Source organism: Schistocerca nitens, chromosome 5 (genome assembly GCF_023898315.1).
Source record: "Schistocerca nitens isolate TAMUIC-IGC-003100 chromosome 5, iqSchNite1.1, whole genome shotgun sequence".
Taxonomy (NCBI): domain Eukaryota; kingdom Metazoa; phylum Arthropoda; class Insecta; order Orthoptera; family Acrididae; genus Schistocerca; species Schistocerca nitens.
In genome coordinates this window covers 75,688,619-75,714,565 of record NC_064618.1, presented here as the reverse complement: position 1 = coordinate 75,714,565, position 25,947 = coordinate 75,688,619, and positions in this window count along the sequence as shown.

Sequence of the window (25,947 nt, the reverse complement as noted above, 5' to 3'; positions counted from 1 at the left end):
GTACCATTTTCTTTGGCTCTTGAGTGTGTAACGCTTCCATAGTGTCAGCAAATACCATAGTATCATCAACATATCGATTGTTGTTTAATCTTGTTCCATTTATCAAAATTCCTTCTTCTACTTCTTCCAGGGTTTCTGAAAATGTGAATTCTGAGTATATATTAAATAGTACAGGTGACAAGATACATCCCTGTCTTACTCTCCTGAGAATTTGGACTGCTTCAGAGTGTTCTCCATCAATACGCAACATTGTTGTTTCATTCCAGTACAGGTTCTTAATGATTCGCAGATATTTCCTCCATTCCAATATTTCTCAAAATCTCCACAAATTAATCGTGTTTTAATGTATCAAAAGCCTTCTGGTAATCTGTTAGGCAAGCAAATACACTTTGATTGACGTTTCTACAACACTTGGCCACCGAACAAGGCTTCTCTTGTACCCATGGCATTAACAAACACAAACTGATTAAGGGCTACCTGCTCCTCACATAGTCTATATATTCTTCCGTTTATCACCCTCAAAAACAATTTCAAAATACGGCTCATTAAGCTTATCGTAATTAGAATGAGATTTTCACTCTGCAGCGGAGTGTGCGACGATACGAAACTTCCTGGCAGATTAAAACTGTGTGCCGGACCGAGACTCTAACTCAGGACCTTTGCCTTTCGCGGGCAAGTGCATTACCAACTGAGCTACCCAAGCACGACTCACGCCCCGTCCTCGCAGCTTTACTTCTGCCAGTACCACGTCTCCTACCTTCCAAACTTCACAGAAGCTCTCCTGCGAACCTTGCAGAACTAGCACTCTTCGCAGGAGAGCTTCTGTGAAGTTTGAAAGGTAGCAGATGAGATACTGGCAGAAGTAAAGCTGCTAGGCCGGTTCAAAAATGGTTCAAATGGCTCTGAGCACTATGGGACTTAACATCTATGGTCATCAGTCCCCTAGAACTTAGAACTACTTAAACCTAACTAACCTGAGGACATCACACAACACCCAGTCATCACGAGGCAGAGAAAATCCCTGACCCCGCCGGGAATCAAACCCGGGAACCCGCTGCGAGGACGGGGCGTGAGTCGTGCTTGGGTAGCTCAGTTGGTAGAGCACTTGCCCGCGAAAGGCAACGGTCCCGAGTTCTAGTCTCGGTCCGTCAAACAGTTTTAATCTGCCAGGAAGTTTCTTATCGTAATTGTTTTGCATTTGGCTTTTTGGGTAGAGTAATGAACTCTGATTTCAGCCACTCCAGTGAGATGTTTCCAGATACATAAATTTGATTGAAAACTCAGCTTAACCAATTTACACGATTTTCATCAATCAATTTTAAGAACACTGCTTCTACTTTACCTGGCCCGACAGCCTTTCTGTCACAGAGCGAGTACAGAATCCGTTAATGTGGTTTCCTGGTCCTCCTTACGTTTCAGCAGGAGGGTTTTGTCGTCTACGGAACTCCTTTGCGTAACCTAATTCAGTGGTCACTACAGAGCCGTGTTCCTCCGCAGCAAATTACGTTCGCGCCGCGCCTGACTTAACCACCAAACAATGGCCACGCGCGCTTTGTCCCTCTGCGGCCGCCAGAGGATTACCGGCGTTCCGCGACAATCCGCCGTAAGCACATCCCATTATGCCCAGCGGACTGTGCAGGCGCGCCCGCGGCCCTAACGAGCCACCAGTCAGTCAGCGGCGGAAACACCCGCGCGCACGCGCGTGTGTGGGTGTGGGTGTGTGCGGTGCGCACCGCTCAGTCCGACCCCCAGGCAAATATCTACCCGGCTTTTCAGTCCGTCGGGCGAATATGCCGAAAGCTTATACCGAAAGCATGACTCGAGCTGACGAAATGAGATAAATTAGTAGGAGTCTGAAACGAATGTGCTCGTCCGTCTTGATTTTTCATGGTCTCACAAGTCTTATCCGCCTTTATTAAATTCCTGGCACCAAAACCACACCTATTTCATGATGTTACACATGGTCTGTAAAGTTCGACTAGTTGGAACCAAACTATTCTTCTTCATCACGCCTTCTGTCCTGGGTGCCAATGTCTGATTCATGAGGATTGGTAATATAGACGGTGTTTCCGTAAGAGAGTTTTCAGTTGGTGAGAGATCTGGAGAATGTGCTGGCCAGGGCAGCAGACGAACATTTTCTGTATCCAGAAAGGTCCGTACAGGACCTGACGCCAGTATGGCTATGACGAATACACGCTTCCCAACACGGATGTCGCCAAACACGGATGCGACCATCATGATGCTGTAAACAGAACCTGGGTTCATCCGAAAAAATGACGTTTTGCCATTCGTGCAACCAGGTTCGTCGGTGAGTACACCATCGCAGGCGCTCCTATCTGTGATGCAGCGTTAAGGGTAGCCGCAGTCACGGTCTCCGAGCTGATAGTCCATGCTGCTGCAAACTGCAGATGGTTGTTGTCTTGCAAACGTTCCCATCTGTTGACTCAGGGATTGAGACGTGGCTGCACGATCCGTTACAGCCATGCGGATAAGATGCCTGTCGTCTCGATCGCTAGTGATACGACGCCGTTGGGATCCAGGATGGCACCGGTACGCTGGCGGCGGTGGACGATGACGCGGCGGCTACGATGACACCAGTGGGCTCGCTCGGCGTGAACTGCCTCTCCAGTTTTTTTTTTCTTTATTGCGATTTTTATCACCTTACACAAGGCGGGCTGTCAGCAGCAGAGTACGCCGCTCTTCAGCCTTGAGTTTTACAATAAGTAATACATAGAGGGGGCACAGAAAATACAATCAAAACGGCGGGCAAAACAATGTAGACACTAAAAAACAAAAAACATGGAGCCGTTCACGCTGGACGAGAAAACATCACTGACACTAGTTGACACGGCGCACATAACATGGATGATGGCGACGGTACACGGGAACAGTGGCGGCGTGACGGCGAACAAACATTAAACACAAACGAAGGCACACACACGAGACACTGATGGCGATGATCTCCGGCGCGCGAATGTTCACTGTGCATGTGCGAGTCCGGGGACCTGCCAAGAGAGGAGGAGGAGGAAGGGGAGTGGGAGAGCGACAGGGGAGAGTAGAGAGCCCACGGGCAGGGGTGATAGGGGGAGGGAGGAAGGGGGAGGGGAAGCCCAGGGGAAGAGGGGTGGACGGAGGGGACGGGGGAAAAGGAAAGAGAAGGGAACGGAAGAGAGGGTAGGGAGGGTGCCTAAAGGAAAGGACACCGGAAGTGGGGGGTGGGGCAGGGTCAAAGTTGATAGGAGGGGTAGATGGAGGGGAGGAGGACATCACCAGGGAGGGGGAGCTGACGGAAGCCACCTTGGGAGAGGGTAAGGTGGGTGGAGAGATGGAGACTGGGTGGGACGTGGGAATACAGGCGCAGCAGCGGGCGGGGGTGGGAGAGGATCGGGGAGACTAGTGGGTGAGGAGGATCGAGTTTACGGGAGGTGTACAGGATCTGTATCCTTTCAAGGAAAAGGAGGAGGTGGGGGAAGGGGATGAGATCGTACAGGATCCGCGAGGTTGGAGGGGAGACGGATGCGATAGGCAAGGCGGAGAGCATGGCGTTCAAGGATTTGGAGGGATTTATAAAAGGTAGGGGGAGGACGGAGATCCAGACCGGATGGGCGTAACAAAGGATAGGGTGGATGAGGGATTTATAGGTGTGGAGGATGGTGGAGGGGTCCAGACCCCACGTACGGCTGGAGAGGAGCTTGAGGAGACCGAGTCGGGAGCGTGCCTTAGCTTAGATTGTCCGGAGGTGGGGAGTCCAGGAGAGGCGACGGTCGAGGGTGACGCCAAGGTACTTAAGGGTGGGAGTGAGGGCGATAGGACGGACATAGATGGTGATATAGAAATCAAGGAGGCGGAAGGAAGGGGTGGTTTTGCCTACAATGATCGCCTGGGTTTTGGAGGGATTGACCTTGAGCAACCACTGGTTGCACCAAGCGGTGAGCCGGTCAAGATGGGATTGGAGAAGGTGCTGGGAGCGCTGGAGGGTGGGGGCAAGGGCAAGGAAGGCGGTGTCATCGGCAAACTGGAGAAGGTGGATGGGGGGTGACGGCAGCGGCATGTCCACCGTGTACAAAAGGTACAGAAGGGGGGAGAGGACAGAGCCTTGGGGCACACCGGCGGAGGGGAAAAAGGTGTAGGAATCTGTGTTATGGATGGTGACATAGGAAGGACGGCGGGAGAGAAAGGAGCCAATCAGACGGACATAGTTAATGGGAAGGGCGAAGATTTGGAGCTTGAAGAGGAGACTGGAATGCCAGACGCGGTCATAAGCACGTTCGAGGTCCAGGGAGAGGAAGATTGCAGAGCGACGGGAATTAAGCTGGTCGGAAAGGAGATGGGTGAGGTGAAGGAGAAGGTCGTCGGAAGAGAAGGATGGCCGAAAGCCACACTGCGTAACGGGAAGGAGGCGGTGCTGGCGGAGATGCTGGTGGATGCATCGGGTGAGGATAGATTCCAGGACCTTGCTGAAGACCAAGGTAAGGCTGATGGGACGGTAGGAGTAGACGGCGGACGGCGGTTTGCCAGGTTTAAGGAACATGAGGATACGGGAGGTTTTCCACAGGTCGGGGTAGTAACCGGTGGACAGGACTACATTGTAAAGCCTGGCCAGGGTGGAGAAGAAAGAGACAGGAGCTTCACGAAGGTGACGGTAGGTGACACGATCGTGACCAGGAGCGGTGTTGCGTTTGGTGCGGAGTGTAGCAATGAGATCCTGTGTAGTGATAGGGGCATTTAGTTCCGTGTGTGCAATGTTGTCCAAGTACTGGAAACCAGGAGCGAGGGGAGGGACAGAGGTGTCAGTTCGATCGCGGATATCCGGGAAGAGGGAGTAATCGAACTGGGGATCATCGGGAATGGAAAATACATCAGAGAGGTAGGAGGCAAAGTGATTGGCCTTACTAAGGGTGTCAGGGAAGGGCTGATCATCATGGAGAAGAGGATAGTAAGGGGAGGGTTTAGTTCCGGTAAGGCGACGGAAGGCTGACCAGAACTTGGACGAGTTGATAGGTAGGGTAGCATTTAAACGGGTGCACGTCTGTCGCCAGTCCCGGCGTTTCTTAGCCGCGAGCAAATTACGAATGTGTCGCTGTAGTTGCCAGTGGCGTCGTAGTGTGTCCGGGTCATGCGTGCGGAGGAAGGCACGGTAGAGACGGCGGGATTCACGGAGGAGGAGGACGGCCTGTGGGGGTAAGGTAGGACGGTGGGGCTGGATAGCGAGAGTAGGGACTTGGGCCTCCACGGCCTCAGACAACGTCTGCTGGAGAAAAAAGGCGGCATGGGTGACATCGTCGGGGTGGTGGTAGGTGAAAGGGTGGCTATCGACCCGGGTGGAGAGGGTATCCCGGTAGGCATTCCAGTTGGCACGGGAATAGTCATGGATGTACTTAGGGGGAGTGTCATTACGAGGGTCGGGGCGGGGGCGACGACCGTCTGAAATGGTGAGGAGGACAGGGAGATGGTCGCTACCAATAGGCTCTGGGACATCCATGGTTATGTGGCCAAGGAGGTTGGGGGAGGAGAGGATAATATCGGGAGTGGAGTTGGATTCGGGACGGGTGTGCTGGGGGATGGGGATGAGGTCGCCTTGAAGGGAGGAGAGGAACCGATGCCACCACCGTAACTGGGCAGCGTAATGACTATGGATGTTGAGGTCAGCGGCGATCACGTAGGAGGAGAAGGCACGGTCGACGTGGGAGAGGAAGTCGAAGGGAATAGGGGCGTTGGGGCAGACATAGATGGTGGCGCAGGTAATGGTAAGGCCGGGGAAGAAGAGACTAAGGATCAGGTGTTCGGTGGGGTCGGGAAGGAGAGGTTGGAGTCGAACGGGGATCTGGCGGTGGTGACCAATGGCAACTCCGCCACGCGCAATTTGGAGGGGATTATCGGAGCGGTGGAGGAGATAGGGCGAAGTGTGGGTGGAGTGTTGGGGTTGGAGGAAGGTTTCATTGAGGAGGAAGGCATCCACGCGGTGGGTGGCAAGGGTGTGCAGGAAGAGGTTCTTGTTGGCGGGAAGGGAGTGGATATTGTTGAAAAGGATACGTTGCTGTCGCGCCATGACAGGGATTTAGACGAAGGTGTCAAGATGGGAGAAGGTGGAATGGGCCTGGTTGTTGGAGTAGGTGGCGTACATTTTTAGTTGGAAAATGGAATGGTCGGCGAGGGATATCTGAAAGGGATGAACATTCTGAAGGACGATGGTGAGGAACCTGATGATGTCCTCAGCGGTGGGGGTGGGGGGGGACGAAGGGAATTGCCAGGAGGGGTGGGGGCATCCAGCGGACGAACAGGAACGGTGAGTCCAGGAGTGGTCGGAGGGGGTCGGGCATTACACTTTTGGGAGTAGGTGGGATGGGGGAGATTGCAGGTATTGCAGGAGGGAGGGGATTGAAGGTTAGGGCACTGCCGGAGGAAGTGCACTTGCCTACAATGCAGGCAAGTGGGGGCCTCGCGGCACTCAGCTGTTGGGTGCGCATTATAGCGCAGACACCTCTGGCAGTGCAGGGATTGAGGAGGGGAACGGGAGGGGTCGACCTTGTAGCGCTGGTTGAAGAGGAGGGCAACCTCCTTCAGGAGACGGTCAATGGAGGGGGCGTCCTCGGAGAAGACCCGCATAAGGCGGGTGGGGCCGGCTGAGTTGAAAATGCGGCGGACCGCCCGCGCCTCCAGCGTGGGATGCGCCTTGAGCTCCGCCAACACCTCCTCCTCCGTGATCAATGGACTGAGCCGTGTGATCACGGCGCTGAGGTTCGGCGGACGACGCGGGGGTTGGGGTTGGCGGGTAGGAGATGGAGAAGGAGCAGGGGTGAGGGAGGCGTTGGAGCCAAAACGGGTGATGGGGAGGCGGGAGAGGATGTCAGTATGGAGGGTTGGGCTGGGGGAGGAGATGAGAACAGAATCCCGTCTGGGAGTGAGGAGAGAGATGGGGGCACCAGGGAAGTGTTGGCAGAGGAGGAGGGAGAGATTCCGGGCCTCGAGAAGGGAACGATCGGGACGGGAGAGGAGGTAGTTGTATTAAGAGGGGGGAGGAGGAGGAGGAGGAGGAGGCGGAGGGAGCAGGACCAGGTGGGGAGACATCCATGGCACCCTGGGGGGGGGGGGGAAGGAGGATGGGGCAGGGCCTTTTTGGGAGTGGAGGAGGTGGTGGTGCCACTAGGGAGTTTAACGGCGGCAGAAGAGCGGGTGGTGATATGAGGGACGGGAGCAATAGGGAGGTGGTGGGAAGGGACATGTCCCGGCGTGGACGCAGCAGTTGGCGCCAGAGATGGTGACGGTGAAGGCGACGGCGACGGTGACGGTGGCGGCTGTGATGGCGAAGGCGATGGGGAGAGTTGAGCGTGGACAGTGGCCCGACGGGCCACCACCCTAGCTGGAGCTGCAGTGACAGGCTGGGGGAGTGGGGGGAAAGGATCAGAGGGAGAGGAGCGGGAGGAAGAAGCTGGAGAGGGGGCGACAAAGAGCGAGGGCGAAGGGAGAGTGAGAAGAGGTGGGATGGAAAGAGGGGGGTGTGACTGGGCACACCATGTTATGGTGGTGGTCGCGGCGGAGGGGGAAGTATAAACGATGGCTGTGGTGGTAGTGGTGGTGGGGGCGGACATGACGACAGGGAGAAAAAACGCACAGAACGAAAAAGAAAGGACAAAAACTGGGGACAGATGATGACGGATGAAGACGAAGACGGACGAAGACCAGAGTCCCACGCTGCTGGCGCTGACTCGACGACGGGTAGCAGGAATGCTGTTGCTGCTGCTGCTGCTGCTGCTGCTGCCGCCGCGGACAGGGCCGGGGCCGCTGCCGCTGCTGCTGCTGCTGCTGCTGCTGGAAGGCCTGCTGGTTGGACCGCTGCTGCTGCTAGAGGGCTGGCTGGCTGGCTGGCTGCTGCTGCTGCTGCTGCTGCTGCTGGAGGGCGGGCTGGCTGCCGTCGGTTGGACCGCTGCTGCTGGCCGGGACCGCTGCTGCTGGCCGGGACGACTGCTGCTGCTGCTACTGCTGCTGCTGCTACTGCTACTGCTGCTGCTGCTGGACCGCTGGCCGGCTGGCTGGCTGGCTGGCTGGCTGGCTAGCTGGCACCTGAAAAACCTAGTGCTGGAATGGCACAATCGAAGGGCGGTAACCTTGCGGAGTACCGCCGGATAACATCTCCAGGTTTTTTTTTTCTTTACTGATTTTCAATTCCCCCCGAAGGGGGCGGGCTGGCAGCAGCTTACTACGCTGCTCTACGGCCTACAGACTTTTTTTAAATAAAGGAAGAAGAAAGAAACAAGGTAAAACAGGCGATAAAATGGTGATTTAAAGTGTAAAATGGGGTAAAATGCGGAAAGTTAAAACAGAAAGCAAAAGGGGTTGGCAATGTAGGTAAAATACACAGGAATCAGACAAGTAAAATAGTAGACACACAATTAAAAAACACGGCGACAGTCTGGTTTCTGTTCGCAAGAGATAAAAGGCACACCCAGCGACAGTATGATGGCCGTTCGCAACAAGTCCCAAAAAACACAACACGGGACACTCACTGTAAAACACGCACTGTAGAACACTCACTGGAGAACACTGCACGAAAGTGGCAGCACAAAGATGACACTCCCGAGCCAAAGGCAGATGGGGTGGAGGGGTGGACCTGCAGGAGGGGGAAAAACAAGGAGGGAGGAGAGGAAAAAAACGAAGAGGGGGGGGAACCAAGGAGGGAGAGGACTAAAAGGGGGAGAAGGGGGAGAGGGAATGAGAGGAGGGAAATGTAAAAGGACGCGGGGGAAAGAAGGGGGCAAAGAGGGGGGAGGTGGGGAAGAAAGAGGATGGAAGGGGGGAGAGGGAGCCCGGGAAAAGGACAGAGGAAAGGAGGGGGAGTGAGGATCAGAGTTGATAGGAGGGATAAATGGAGGGAGAGAGGGCATCATCCGGGAGGGGGAGTTGATGGAAGCCACCTTGGGAAAGGAGATGTAGGGTGTAGAGATGGAGGGTAGGGGGGACACAACGGTGAAGACGTGGCAGGGGGCGGGGATCGGAGAGGAGAGGAGCAACCAGGGGGTGAGGGGGTTCAAGACGGCGGGAGGTGTAGAGGATGCGGATATGTTCGAGGAATAGGAGCAGATGGGGGAAAGGAATGAGATCATAGAGGATCCGCAACCTCTCCACGCTCCTGCGCCAGCCTAAATACTGCTTGGCGCATGGATATGGCTGGCTCTATTTGCAGTCACGTATCGAGCGGAAGGAAAGAGGGCCGTGGCTGTAGCGACTTCTTGCGGCGCCGTGGACGCCTCCTGGTGGTCTGGGAAGCGTCTGTGTTGCCGGGACGAGCGGCCAGGCTGACCCCTACTCGGTCCGGGGCCCGCTGTACCAGTCTACTTCGCGGGAAGCCAGAGTTGCAGGCGCTTAGTCTGGACACAGTAGTAACGTTCAATGCAACAACAAGTTCACTGTTACCAGTCATCGTTTTATTTATTTCCACGACGCGTTTCGAAGGTTTAAACCTCCATCATCGGGTGGATTTACATTAGTAAGTATTACATTTGTGTGTGTGTTGTGTTACGATTTTTGGAGGAACATTATTTCAGAATATGGTTTAGGATTACTTTTGACAAAAAATTAAACTGATATCTAATGGTAAACATTAAATAAGTAAACTGCAGTACCTTCAGTGGGCACAGGTTCCTTTTGCTGTCGTAACACATCACATGTATACTGCCACATTTGTAAACAAATATGGCGTCTGGAGTCAGCTGGGTGCAAGGTTCGTATAGCAGAAGAGAAGACATAATCGCAAAGTGCAAAGAATATATATCGTAACAACATTATTACAGAATAATTGCTTTAAGCGTTTGGCGGTGTTTGTTTTGAGGTGTCAAAAATATGTGTGTGTACTTCAGGTGGTGTATAAATCCAATTCTGACAAGTTAAAACAGCTAAAGGTTCGTACTCGTTTATACAATCAGGTGAAATGTTAAAATGGCTTAAACTTCATACTTGTTGATAACAATTAGGTGAAATGTTACAGACTTTAATTAAAATGATCATATTGGCTACAACAGTAAAATCATACATACATTACACTCTTTGATTGGGATTAATAAACAGATGTGAAGTGAGGGGCTGGAGGCAGAAGGAGAGGTATGGAGAGAGAAAAAGTGTGTGTGTGTGTGTGTGTGAGTGAAATATTGGCCTTCATATTTCGTACTTCTAGGCTGCGAAGTGAGTGCTTACTCGTAAATACAGTGAACCAAATTGAACATGTTATGTTTAGCGTCCACCTGCACAATGACGATGTTTCCTCGATTTCGTGATCACCAATTTGATGTACAAAAATGATTAAATCATCAGAGTGAGCAACTAAATCGCGATTCTCTTCCCTACATAACATTCTAACACTGAGTGAAACCACGTAGTACAATGTTTCACAAACATCTGTCAACAACACTGCACTCAACGACCTACCTCTATCAGCAGCTGAAAATTATAGCATGCAAAGAATTGTAACTTACTATCAATATTTTATACGATCAACTTCATTGACTGATTTCCAATACACCTTGAACGAGTGCTGATTATAGTCTTTTGGACAGGTTTTAACAAGTTGGCCCCCAAACAACGTGGTTTGCGCAAGTGACTGAATACAAAGAATGAGAGCAAGTAATTAACAACCATAATTATTATCACTGAAAGAATAAAAATAACTTTACAGCCCCAAAGGAATATTCTAATTCACAACTGTAAGATTTAGATTTCGAAGCAGATAAAATATCGTCTCCTAATCTCTTAATTGTGACTGAGTGAAAAACTACTTTCTATGCTGCACGAGACGGTAACATGTTTGAATTTACAATATCATGAAGTGAAACAAAATAACGTGCGACGCTATAATGTACGGCGTGATGTATAAGCAACTTACGAGCTCTCATTTCGATGCGCGCTAGCATACGACACAATACCTACTCGCTGAGTGATCGTAACTGAGCAACGCCAATCTAACTTAGTCACGGGAACTAATGGTCATCACAGCAAATAAACTGAAATGGTCTCACCCGATTCTTTATTCATTGTAGTAGCTGCACGACAGCACGGACTGCCACCAGACAAAAGCAATCTTCTTCTGTTTCCACCTCTGGGATCCGACCTAATCAGGACAGCTCACATAGATGTTAAGTCCCACAGTGCTCAGAGCCATTTGAACCGGGACAGCTCACAGAGCCGAGTGTAACTTAGTACCCACCAGAACTAGAATTAAAATGGCGGATCTCTTTCAAACAAGGAAGACCACATGGGCAACAAGACATGAACAGTGCCCACCTCTGTAAAACAAAACTTACTCCCAGATGCTTGAAATTGCCACTGTCACCAAGCAAAGACGTTGCTACAGTATGTCGATTAGTCTGAACTAATTATAGTAGGCTCACGTAGAGCTCTGCAGTTACAAATATCGCAATTCACCAGGATAAGGTACAATGGGAAGGAACGAAAGTGTCAAACAGACAGGCACCTTTCAAGCATACTATAAAACTGTTACATTTTTTGGTAAAATATCGTGTAGGTCCAACTTAAATATATTGAAAATCAGGGAGTAATAAATGATCTCTGGGATAGACATATGCTTGACGTCCTAGAGCACCCCCACAGCCATTTTCATTTCGTACTTTCAGTGATCGATGGGAAAGTAAGAGAATAACTTTGCTTACAAAGCTGCAGGGAATATTCTACTTCCGCATTTTGGCAGTCAGCATCGATAAGCTGACGTTACAACACGTGTCGTTTATGTCAGTAAAACCTGCCACTTATCTGCATACCGGCTACTGATTTTATTTGTGTTCCGTTCGTGTCATGTCTTCTCCGAAGACCAGAAGTCGTTTCTGGAAACAGGTTGTAGTGACCACAGCATCACTCAAGTGTATGTTTCGGCATTTCTGCCAACACTTTCTGTACAAAGCTCAGCAGCGTGTTAGCCTTTATGAGTTTGCTTCATTGGGTGATGTTTTCCTATCGGAACACTTTTTTGACACCTTCGGAAAATACACTCCTGGAAATGGAAAAAAGAACACATTGACACCGGTGTGTCAGACCCACCATACTTCCTCCGGACACTGCGAGAGGGCTGTACAAGCAATGATCACAAGCACGGCACAGCGGACACACCAGGAACCGCGGTGTTGGCCGTCGAATGGCGCTAGCTGCGCAGCATTTGTGCACCACCGCCGTCAGTGTCAGCCAGTTTGCCGTGGCATACGGAGCTCCATCGCAGTCTTTAACACTGGTAGCATGCCGCGACAGCGTGGACGTGAACCGTATGTGCAGTTGACGGACTTTGAGCGAGGGCGTATAGTGGGCATGCGGGAGGCCGGGTGGACGTACCGCCGAATTGCTCAACACGTGGGGCGTGAGGTCTCCACAGTACATCGATGTTGTCACCAGTGGTCGGCGGAAGGTGCACGTGCCCGTCGACCTGGGACCGGACCGCAGCGACGCACGGATGCACGCCAAGACCGTAGGATCCTACGCAGTGCCGTAGGGGACCGCACCGCCACTTCCCAGCAAATTAGGGACACTGTTGCTCCTGGGGTATCGGCGAGGACCATTCGCAACCGTCTCCATGAAGCTGGGCTACGGTCCCGCACACCGTTAGGCCGTCTTCCGCTCACGCCCCAACATCGTGCAGCCCGCCTCCAGTGGTGTCGCGACAGGCGTGAATGGAGGGACGAATGGAGACGTGTCGTCTTCAGCGATGAGAGTCGCTTCTGCCTTGGTGCCAATGGTGGTCGTATGCGTGTTTGGCGCCGTGCAGGTGAGCGCCACAATCAGGACTGCATACGACCGAGGCACACAGGGCCAACACCCGGCATCATGGTGTGGGGAGCGATCTCCTACACTGGCCGTACACCACTGGTGATCGTCGAGGGGACACTGAATAGTGCACGGTACATCCAAACCGTCATCGAACCCATCGTTCTACCATTCCTAGACCGGCAAGGGAACTTGCTGTTCCAACAGGACAATGCACGTCCGCATGTATCCCGTGCCACCCAACGTGCTCTAGAAGGTGTAAGTCAACTACCCTGGCCAGCAAGATCTCCGGATCTGTGCCCCATTGGGCATGTTTGGGACTGGATGAAGCGTCGTCACACGCTGTCTGCACGTCCAGCACGAACGCTGGTCCAACTGAGGCGCCAGGTAGAAATGGCATGGCAAGCCGTTCCACAGGACTACATCCAGCATCTCTACGATCGTCTCCATGGGAGAATAGCAGCCTGCATTGCTGCGAAAGGTGGATATACACTGTACTAGTGCCGACATTGTGCATGCTCTGTTGCCTGTGTCTATGTGCCTGTGGTTCTGTCAGTGTGATCATGTGATGTATCTGACCCCAGGAATGTGTCAATAAAGTTTCCCCTTCCTGGGACAATGAATTCACGGTGTTCTTATTTCCAGGAGTGTATCAGGTTGAGTTCTACGACAGTAATACGTTCATTCATGAAACGCTCTACTTCCTCGTCTTCCTCATTAATCAGTTATTCAACTGAGTCTGGTTCCAGGCGTTTGAGGAAGCCGTCTGTCAGTTTGTACGGAAGCGCTTTTGTATTCTGTTGTTCCAGACTACACACACGCGTAATTCGTTGACAGGCGGTTATGCTGCGTACGTCTTTAAGGCTGTTACGGAAGTTAATCCATCCAGACATCGTCTTATTTTTGATTATTCACTGTACTTGCACCCGCAGTCTGTTGCAGTTCGTGTAAGTTGTCTAACTTGTATGGGTCTCCTTTCCGAATGTTCCACTTGTAGGCTAGCTATGTCGCACCACGTATCCCCTCTCCTGTGAAGTCTAATGTTAAGTTAGGTGACATCAAACATGTATCTACAGTACTCCGTCGTTGGTGTGGTGCATTTTTCATCGTCGATTAAGTCATCGTAGTCGACAATCTCGGCTTTCATTTTGCCAGCGCTATTCTCTGGGTCTGAGCCTCAAGCACGGTGATGAGCATGAAAATCATCTAACGCTATCTTCTGATGCTCAACAGAATTAATTAACATACTCAGCTGTTTCGTCACGGTCCCCCTTTGCAGTCTGTAAGCAGACATTATTTGTTTCCCGTTCGCACATAACGAAGCTGTAGCATCTTGAAACGGTATCTCTTGCCTCCTGTCATCTCTGTGAATGTTACACGGCATTCCTTTCCTTGCGGGAAGTACTCCCCCCCCCCCCCCCCCCACATCCATTGTTTCTGTCTGCTCGAATTACGTTAAATCGACAGAACAGAAAAAGTTCATTCACCTGCAAACATGTTTCAGATATGGCACGTACTGATATCGGGTTGAAGCTTTAAAAGAAACCTTGGAGGTTGTGTCTGTTACTTTCAATGGAACAAGCGCTCCAGTAAGCTGTATTCTTAAATAATTCCGTCCCTGTTGAGTCACTTACTCAGTAGCAAATCTGCAATGAATTATTTGACTTTATTGTTCTTCATCTTGCACGTGGGCTCCCCAGCAGCAGTCTAGAACATTCGTTGCTGTATTATACTACAGACGCGAAATTTAACCGACAGGAAGAAGATGCTGTGGTATGCAAATGTTTAGCTTTGCAGAGCACTCACACAAGGTTGGCGCCGGTGGCGACACCTATAACGTGCTCACATGAGGAAAGTTTCCAACCGATTTCTCATACACAAACAGCAGTTGACCGGCGTTGCCTGGTGAAACGTTCTTGTGATGCCTCGTGTAACGAGGAGAAATGCGTACCATCGCGTTTCCGATTTTGATAAAGGTCGGATTGTAGCCTATCGCGATTGCGGTTTATCGTATCGTGACATTGCTGCTCGCCTTGGTCGAGATCCAATGACTGGTAGCAGAATATGGAATCGGGGGGTTCAGGACGGTAATACGGAACGCCGTGCTGGATCCCGACGGCCTTGTATCACTAGCAGTCGAGATGACAGGCATCTTTTCCGCATCGAACCCTGAGTCAACAAATCGAGACGTTTGCAAGACAACAACCATCTGCACGAACAGCTCGACGACGTTTGCAGCAGCATGGACTATCAGCTCGGAGACCATGGCTGCGGTTACCCTTGACGCTGCATCACAGACAGGAGCGCCCTGCGTTGGTCTACTCAACGACGAACCTGGGTGCACGAATGGCAAAACGTCGTTTTTACGGATGAATCCAGGTTCTGTTTACAGCATCATGATGGTCGCATCCGTGTTTGGCGACATCGCGGTGAACGCACATTGGAAGCGTGTATTCGTTATCGCCATACTGGCGTATCACCCGGCGTGATGGTATGGGGTGCCATTGGTTACACGTCTCGGTCACCTCTTGTTCGCATTGACGGCACTTTGAACAGTGGACGTTACATTTCAGATGTGTTATGACCCGTGACTCTCCCCTTCATTCGATCCCTGCGAAACCCTACATTTCAGCAGGATAATGCACGACCGCATGTTGCACGTCCTGTACGGGCCTTCCTGGGTACAGAAAATGTTCTACTGCTGCCCTGGCCAGCACATTCTCCAGATCTCTCACCAATTGAAAACGTCTGGTCATTGTTGGCCGAGCAACTGGCTCGTCACAATACGCCAGTCACTACTCTTGATGAACTGTGGTATCGTGTTGAAGCTGCATGAGCAGCTGTACCTGTACACGCCATCCAAGCTCTGTTTGACTCAATGCCCAGGCGTATCGTGGCTGTTATTACGGCCAGAGGTGGTTGTTCTGAGTACTGATTTCTCAGGATCTATGCACCCAAACTGCGTGAAAATTTAATCACATGTTAGTTCTAGTATAATGTATTTGTCGAATGAATACCCATTTATCGTCTGCATTTCTTCTTGGTGTAGCAATTTTAATGGCCAGTAGTGTATATTGCCTCGATTAAGACGTACTGGGCAATTTGGACTACTTGAAAACTGGAGGACTGTGGTGGATACGGGCTGTTCCCTATTGTAGTTATGTGAACTCTGTTTGCCGGCAGTAAACTATTGTACGTACTTCTGGTACCGAATGTATTCTACCCTGTGCAGCCCTCTGTGACACAGCTGTTTCCGCATGAGCCCTAATTTCTTCATTATTTTACGCTGATTTATAAAAAATAAGCTGCTGTTCGCTGGCAAATCCAGCCGGCATTGGTAAAACACATGGTGACTATTGGATACAGTAGAAATGTCTTTGGAATAAGCATTCAGATGCGCAGAACAGATTCTGTGTTGTGAACATACATTCCCACCCTGGTTATGTGATCTGGGAACGGGGTAGGTTTGTCCGTAATGCTCCCTGTGAATTGGGAGTGTCATTACATCGTTACTGCAGACAGAGCCCCTTCGTAGGTGCTGTGGATTTACTATAGGCATTTTGTAGACATCGTAACAATTTGCGTTTGATACCTGGGATAAACTGCGCTGTTAGCTTTGAAGAGCAAAGTAACAAGCATTTCGCTTTTCTGCAACAAGTGTCAGAGCTCAGATGTCCCTAAATTTTTATTTCTGGGACGGCCGCAGATATATTGGGTTTCATACGACATATTATCGTACCGCCGAGTCTGTTCTAATATATTTTTCTCCGATGGCGTCACAAACGCCAGCGCCCTTCAAACTGTCACTAAAAACATCGAATTTTCCGCACAATGGCGATGATATAACCTGTTTCTTCATCACTTTTTCTCAATTTTTTTGTATTCTTTGTCTTTTTTGCAAGCTTGACATAATATTGCCTACTAGTGACGTTATAACGTATTTATTTAGCACATTTCATGTACAAGCTGCTACTAAATAGGAAGTGGATAACACCCACCAGTGGATAAACGTACTACAAATTAAGCATATATGACATATTTTACTCTATAGAACACACACACACACACACACACACACACACACACACACACACACGCACACACACACACACACACACACACGGATATAACTTTTTCCTCCTTTATCCTAAACAACATCCTTTCCGACAAGCGTAAAAGTTTCACAATATTTTGCTTTTGCATTAAACACACAACTGTTTCTTCATGTTACAGAATACCAGGTCGTTGTTGTTGTTGTTGTTCTTGTTGTTGTCTTCAGTCCAGAGACTGGTTTGATACAGCTCTCGACGCTACTCTATCCTGTGCAAGCCTCTTCATCTCCGATTACCTACTGCAACCCACATCCATCTGAATCTGCTTACTGTATTCATCTCTTGGTCTCCCTCTACGATTTTTACCCTCCACGCTGCCCTCCAATGCTAAATTTGTGATCCCTTGATGCCTCAAAACATGTCCTACCAACCGATCCCTTCTTCTAGTCAAGTTGTGCCACAAATTCCTCTTCTCCTCAATTCAATTCAGTACCTCCTCGTTAGTTACGTGATCTACCCATCTAATCTTCAGCATTCTTCTGTAGCACCACATTTCGAAAGCTTATTTAAACTATTTATCGTCCATGTTTCATTTCCATACACGGCTGCACTCAACACAACTGCTTTCAGAAAAAGACTTCCAGACACTTAAATCTATACTCGATATTAACAAATTTCTCTTCTTCAGAAACGCTTTCCCTGTCATTGCCAGTCTACATTTTATATAATCTTTACTTCGACAATCATCAGTTATTTAGCTACCCAAATAGCAAAACTTGTCTACTACTTTAAGTGTCTCATTTCCTAATCTAATTCTCTCAGCAACCCCTGATTTAATTAGACTACATTCCATTACCGTCGTCTTATATCCTCCTCTCAAGACGCTGTCCATTCCGTTTAGCTGCTCTTCCAGATCCTTTGCTATCTCTGACAGAATTACAATGTCATCGGTAAACCTCAAAGTATTTATTTCTTCTCTGTGAACTTTAATTCTTACTCTTTTGTTTCCTTCACTCCTTGCTCAATACACAGATTGAATAACATCGGGGCTAGGCTACAACCCTGTCTCACTCCATTGCCAACCACTGTTTCCCTTTCATGCCCTTCGACCCTTGTACCTACCACCTGAGTTTCGAACAAATTGTAAATAGCCTTTCGCTCCCTGTATTTGACCCCTGCTCCTTCAGAATTTGAAAGAGGGTATTCCAGTCAACATTATCAAAAGCTTACTCTAAGTCTACAAATGCTAGAAACGTAGGTGGTGTCCGGATGGCGCAGTGAGCAGCGCGGGATTAGCCGAGCGGTCTCAAGCGCTTCAGTCATGGGCTGTACGGCTAGTCCCGGCGGAGGTTCGAGTCCTCCCTCGGGCTTGGGTGTGTGTGTGTTTGTCCTTAGGATAATTTGGGCTAAGTAGTATGTAAGCTTAGGGACTGATGACCTTAACAGTTAAGTCCCATAAGATTTCACATACATTTGAACATTTTGAAACGGAGGTATACCATTCCTTAATTATCTCTTAAGATAAGTCGTAGGGTCAGTATTACCTCGCGTGTACCAAATTTCTACGGAATCCAAACTGATCTTCCCCGAGGTCGGCTTCTACCAGTTTTTCCATTCGTCTGTCAAGTATTCGCGTTGGTACTGTGCAGCCGTGATTTATTAAACTGATGGTTCAGCAGTTTTCACACCTGTCAAAACCTATTTCTTTGGGATTGGAATTATTATATTCTTCTTGAAGTCCGGGGTATTTCGCCTGTCTCATACATCTTACTCACCAGAGACTTAAGTTTTGTCATGGCTGGCTCTCCCAAGGATACTAGTAGTTCTAATGGAATGTTGTCTACTCCTGGGGCCTTGTTTCGACTTAGGTCATTCAACTTCATGTACGTCCTCTTCCATTTCCATAATATTGCCCTCAAGTACATTGCCCTTGTATAGACCCTCTGTACAATCCTTCCACCTATCTGCTTTCCTTCTTTGCTTAGAACTGGTTTTCCATCTGAGCTCTTAATATTCGTACATGTGGTTCTCTTTTCTCCAAAGGTCTCTTTAATTTTCCTGTAGGCGGTATCTAGCTTACCCCTGGTGACATACGCCTCTACATCCTTACATTTGTCATCTAGCCGTCCCTGTTTAGCCACTTTGCACTTCCTGTCGATCTTATTTTTGAGACGTTTGTATTCCTTTTTGCCTGCTTCATTTATTGCACTTTTATACACTCCTGGAAATGGAAAAAAGAACACATTGACACCGGTGTGTCAGACCCACCATACTTGCTCCGGACACTGCGAGAGGGCTGTACAAGCAATGATCACACGCACGGCACAGCGGACACACCAGGAACCGCGGTGTTGGCCGTCGAATGGCGCTAGCTGCGCAGCATTTGTGCACCGCCGCCGTCAGTGTCAGCCAGTTTGCCGTGGCATACGGAGCTCCGTCGCAGTCTTTAACACTGGTAGCATGCCGCGACAGCGTGGACGTGAACCGTATGTGCAGTTGACGGACTTTGAGCGAGGGCGTATAGTGGGCATGCGGGAGGCCGGGTGGACGTACCGCCGAATTGCTCAACACGTGGGGCGTGAGGTGTCCACAGTACATCGATGTTGTTCCGACGCACAGACAAAACGTCAACTACTTAAAACAGACGCCACGGGCAGACTGAGTGCAGGAGGCAGATGAAACTCGAGCAGTAGGCGGAGCGAGAGTCACGTGACAGGCCACGCGACTTTCATCCTTATTGCATTCGTTTTATTGTTTCACCAGTACTAGTCCGGTTTTTTTCAGGCCACACCTCGTAGAGTGGATGGCGAAAGGGCGCTACCCAAAACCGGCGCCGAGGCAGTTGTGGTGCAACACGGGCCATAGATGGCAGGGGTGAAAGACGGATGCGGAGCAATTTACGGGCAGATGAACCGATGGGATACCAACAGTGTCTTCTCAACGACCATTCATATATGGACCTCCGCTACAGGCGCGTGGTTCGTGCACCCATACTGACTGCTAGTCATCGGTGACCGCAACTAGAGGTGCACCAAAGGGCGACAGGTGGCCTTTTCAGATGAATCACGTTTTATGCTCTATCGGACGGATAGCTATTGGCGTGTACGGCGTGAAACGTCTCAAAATGAAGTGTGCAGACAGAGGAGGGAGCGTTATAGTCTGGAGGATATTTTCGTGGTATTTCCAGAGTGATCTCATCATTCTGCAAGGCACAATGGATCAACACAAGTTTTCATCTATCCTCGGTGACCATGTTCACCCCTACATTCAGTTTGTTTCTCCTCGGCGCGATGGCATCTACCAGCACAGCAATGCAACATGTCACACAGTTTGCAGTGTGCACGTGCGTTTCGAAGAGCGCCAGGATGAGTTTGCCGTATTCCCCTAGCCAACAAACTCCCCGGATTCACGACCAATCGAGGGTCTGTCAGGTTACGTCGATCGGGCTCTTTGCGCCATAGATCCTCAACTGAGAAACCTAGCGCACCTGTCCACGGCACTAGTGTCTGCATGGCTCCGCATCCCTGGCCATACATTTCAGAACCTCACTGACCCTCTTCCTCTCGCACCGGTCCGCGCTGCAAAAGATGGTTATTCAGGTTTTTCGACAGGTGGCATTAATGTGCCTGGACAATATACACTGAAGCGCCATGGACAATGGTATAGCCATGCGTATTCAAATACAGATATACGTAAGCAGGCAACGCCTGTATAAGAGAAAAAGTATCTAGCGCAGTTGTTAGATCGGTTACTGGCGCTACAATGGCAGCTTATCAAGATTTAACTGAAAGTGATGTTATTGTTGCCACACGAACGATGGGACACAACATCTCAGAGGTAACGATGAAGTGGGGATTTTTCAGTACAACCATTACACGAGTGTACCGTGAATATCAGCAGTCCGGAAAAAAATCAAATCTCCGACATCGCTGTGGCCGGAAAAAGATCCTGCAAAAACGAAACCAACAACGACTGAAGGGAATCGTTCAACTGACAGAAGTGCAACCCTTCCGCAAATTGCTGCAGATTTCAAGACTTGGGCCATCAACAAGTGTCAGTCTGCGAACCATTGAACGAAACATCATCGATATGGGCTTTCGGAGTCGAAGGCCCACTTGTATACCATTGACGACGGCACGACACAAAGCTTTACGTCTCGCCTGGGACCATCAACACCAATATTGAACTGTTAATCATTGGAAACACGTTGCATCGTCGGACGTGTCTCGTTTCAAACTGTATCGAGCATATGAACGTGTAGGGTTATGGAGACAACTGCATGAATCCATGGACTCTGCATGTCAGCAGACAGGACTGTTCAAGCCGGTGGAGGCTCTGTAATGGTGTGGGGCGTGTGTAGTTGGAGTGATATGGGGCCCCTAGGTACGACCCTGACCGGTGACACGTACGTAAGCATCCTGTCTGATCACCTGCGTCCATTCATGTCTATTGTGCATTCCGACAAACTTGGGCAATTTCATCAGGACAACGCGAGACCCCACACATCAAGATTTGCTACATGGTGGCTCCAGGGGCACTCTTCTGAGTTTAAACAGTTCCGCTGCCCACCAGTCTTCCCACACATGGACATTATTGAGCATAGCTGGGATTTTTACAACGTGATTTTCAGAAGAGATCTCCACCCGCTCGTATTCTTTCGGATATATGGACAGCTCTGCAGGATTCGTGGTGTCAGTTCCCTCCAGCACTACTTCAGATATTAGTCGAGTCCATGCCACGTCGTGTTGAGGCACTTCTGCGTGCTCGCGGTGGCTGTGCACGATATAGACAGGTGCACCCGTTTCTTTGGCTCTTCAGTGTATTTCAGCCCTCGGATACAGTGTCCCAATGCTTTTCTCTTTTTGCATATTTTGAAGGACTACAATGTAAGGGTGAGCATCATAGTGTTCATAGAGATTTTCAGCAGAGCTCCCTACCTTTTGCTGGTGATGCCGTTGATGCTGTTAATTTTCATTGATGGATGTAGCCGTCATCGTTATCGCCGTTGGTGTGAAATTGCTTAGAACCAACTGTTGTTTTCATAATTTTGTGACCGTTGTTTTGCCCTTCATGAATCTTCGCACAGTGCTGGTCTAGAGGTTTTGGTGTAACTGTGTCGATAGTTTCCGTGTCCTGACTGGATATTTCACCTTCTTCTGTCTTTTCGAAGCCAACTTGTTCCAGATTGACCACCGCTAGCTCATCAGCCGTTACATTGCTTTAAGTTTCCTTTAGTTTACGTCCATGGTCACAGTCTGTTCTGTTTAACAGATTACCGGTTTCGGTCTTTAATGACCATGATGATGGTCATTAAAGACCGAAACCGGTAATCTGTTAAACAGAAAAGATTGTGACCATAGACGTAAATTAAAGGAAACTTATTACATATACGGGTCACTGTGTCTTTTTGCGACGATGTCGCAGCTTGTGAAATTACATTGCTTGTTGGTGTGGTGTTATCTAATGTCTGGGTTGGAAATGACAGGAGCAGTTTGCTTTTAGTGGCACTGCGCTCCCTACACTCGCCACGATACATGGCGCTGAAGAAGACGGCGGTCGACTAACACAGGTAAACGCCATTTTATCTGCACGCGATCAAGACTGTTTGCAGGTGTGCAGAGCACGATGCAGGCGCGACTGCACGCTACGGGACCCAGAAGTGAACAATGCTGGCAACTGTTATTGCCGTAAAATGACAAGGGGACGCGGCCTACGTCTGAGATAATTAAAACAAAAAAAACTAATTTAAAAAAAGACGAAGGACTTATCCGAAGGGGACAGAAATCGGTAGATGTCATGCACATGTAACCACAAACAAGTGATTATAATTTCTGAAAAAAATGGATGATTTATTCACGAGAAAGTGCTTCACAAATTGAGAAAGTAAATAACGCGTTGGCCCTTACGCAAGCAGCTATTCCACTGGCCATTGATTGAAAAATTTGTTAGGTGTTCTCCTGAGTGATATCTTGCCAAATTCTGCCCAACTGACGCGTTAGATCGTCAAAATCTCGAAGTGGTCCAAGGCCCTGCCCATAACACTCCAAATGATCTCCGTTGGGGAGAGATCCCTTGCTGGGCAAAGTAGGCTTCGGCAAGCACGAAACGAAGCAGCATTCTGAGGTATGCAGGCAATTTGCTCCAATAACCAGCTTGATTAGAGATGAAGAAGAAAACACAATAAGTGACAGTAAACAGACTCTGGAAAGATGGCGAACATACTTTAATGACGTGCTGAAACGAGAGATAGAGCAAGCAGAGGATATCTCTAACGATTGTGAGCAAGGATAGGATGATGAACAGCTACTGGATGGCCTAGTGTTAGAGGACGTTAAAAAAGCTTTAAGGAAACTGAAGAATAACAAGGCCCCAGCACTGATAGCGTTCCTGCACACTTGCTAAAATCTGGAGGAGCAAGAATAGAGCAGTCTCTGTTTGAACTTATCGCTCACATATGGCAACAGGAAAGAATACGAGACGAATGGAATGGAGGAATATTATGTCCCATACATAAAAAGGACGACCGAATGGATTGTAGATACCACCGTGGAATTACCCTCCTGAACCTGCGGTACAACGTGTTATCTAATACTACACTCCTGGAAATGGAAAAAAGAACACATTGACACCGGTGTGTCAGACCCACCATACTTGCTCCGGACACTGCGAGAGGGCTGTACAAGCAATGATCACACGCACGGCACAGCGGACACACCAGGAACCGCGGTGTTGGCCGTCGAATGGCGCTAGCTGCGCAGCATTTGTGCACCGCCGCCGTCAGTGTCAGCCAGTTTGCCGTGGCATACGGAGCTCCATCGCAGTCTTTAACACTGGTAGCATGCCGCGACAGCGTGGACGTGAACCGTATGTGCAGTTGACGGACTTTGAGCGAGGGCGTATAGTGGGCATGCGGGAGGCCGGGTGGACGTACCGCCGAATTGCTCAACACGTGGGGCGTGAGGTCTCCACAGTACATCGATGTTGTCGCCAGTGGTCGGCGGAAGGTGCACGTGCCCGTCGACCTGGGACCGGACCGCAGCGACGCACGGATGCACGCCAAGACCGTAGGATCCTACGCAGTGCCGTAGGGGACCGCACCGCCACTTCCCAGCAAATTAGGGACACTGTTGCTCCTGGGGTATCGGCGAGGACCATTCGCAACCGTCTCCATGAAGCTGGGCTACGGTCCCGCACACCGTTAGGCCGTCTTCCGCTCACGCCCCAACATCGCGCAGCCCGCCTCCACTGGTGTCGCGACAGGCGTGAATGGAGGGACGAATGGAGACGTGTCGTCTTCAGCGATGAGAGTCGCTTCTGCCTTGGTGCCAATGATGGTCGTATGCGTGTTTGGAGCCGTGCAGGTGAGCGCCACAATCAGGACTGCATACGACCGAGGCACACAGGGCCAACACCCGGCATCATGGTGTGGGGAGCGATCTCCTACACTGGCCGTACACCACTGGTGATCGTCGAGGGGACACTGAATAGTGCACGGTACATCCAAACCGTCATCGAACCCATCGTTCTACCATTCCTAGACCGGCAAGGGAACTTGCTGTTCCAACAGGACAATGCACGTCCGCATGTATCCCGTGCCACCCAACGTGCTCTAGAAGGTGTAAGTCAACTACCCTGGCCAGCAAGATCTCCGGATCTGTCCCCCATTGAGCATGTTTGGGACTGGATGAAGCGTCGTCTCACGCGGTCTGCACGTCCAGCACGAACGCTGGTCCAACTGAGGCGCCAGGTGGAAATGGCATGGCAAGCCGTTCCACAGGACTACATCCAGCATCTCTACGATCGTCTCCATGGGAGAATAGCAGCCTGCATTGCTGCGAAAGGTGGATATACACTGTACTAGTGCCGACATTGTGCATGCTCTGTTGCCTGTGTCTATGTGCCTGTGGTTCTGTCAGTGTGATCATGTGATGTATCTGACCCCAGGAATGTGTCAATAAAGTTTCCCCTTCCTGGGACAATGAATTCACGGTGTTCTTATTTCAATTTCCAGGAGTGTATTTTTGATCGGCACCTCCCGCAGGTGGATAAAGAAACTGTAATATATCAAAGCGGATTTCGACGAGGAAGGTCAACTGTAGACCAGATTTTCAACCTGCGCCAATATTTGAAGAAAGCTGTTGAATACAGAATTGGAACACATCACCTATTTATTGACTTTAAGGCTGCGTACGACATCGTCAATAGAAACCAATTGTTTCATGCCTCACAGGAGATGGGGAAACATGGAAAACTGCTGAGAATGGTTAAAATGATGTCTGACGTAAGAAGCTGCATTCGAGTTCGAGGAAATTACTCAGACCCCCTGGAAATAAAAAATGGACTACCTGAAGGAGATGCATTAGCATGCTTATTATTTAATGTAGCACTCGAGGAGGTGATTAGTGAAGTAGGCCTACAGATCAGGGGCACCATCTTCAAGTCAGTGCAGATTTTTGCATATGCAGACGACATAGACATCATAGCACGGGCAGTACCAGCACTGAAAGAAGCTTTTACAGCCTTACGTCAAGCAAGTAAAAAGATGGGTCTTACGATAAGTGAAGATCAAACTAAATACATGGCCTGTGGGAAAGCATATCAACCCAATATGCCGTGAATTTTCAGTGTGAATTGATACACATTTGAAAGAGTTGATAGCTTCAAGTATCTTGGTTCCACAGGCACTTGCTTTAATGACATCTCAACTGAAATATTTCGCCTTGAGTAATTTATCCCGGTCAAAACTCCTCAGCCGCCCAACAAAATTGACTATTTATAAAACCCTTGTTAGACCACTTCTCACTTATGCTTCGGAAACATGGCCCTTGACGGAAACCGATGCAAGGCTGTTCGACGGATTATAGAGGAAAGTTTTGAGAAGGTTAACTGGCCCTTTTTAAGAGAGAGAACACTAGAGGAAAAGGTAGAATGCAGAATTGTACACTATATATGCCGATGCTCCTGTAACAAAAATCTTACGATGAGGAAGGATAGGATTGGCAGATCATGTGGCAAGAATGGAGGAGTCTGAGGTGGTAAAGAAGATTCTCTTTGGTAATCCAGAAGGGCACAGAGGGCGAGGTCGACCTCGAGAAAGATGGCTGGATGGGGTGGAAGACGATCTACGGAAGCTCGGTTG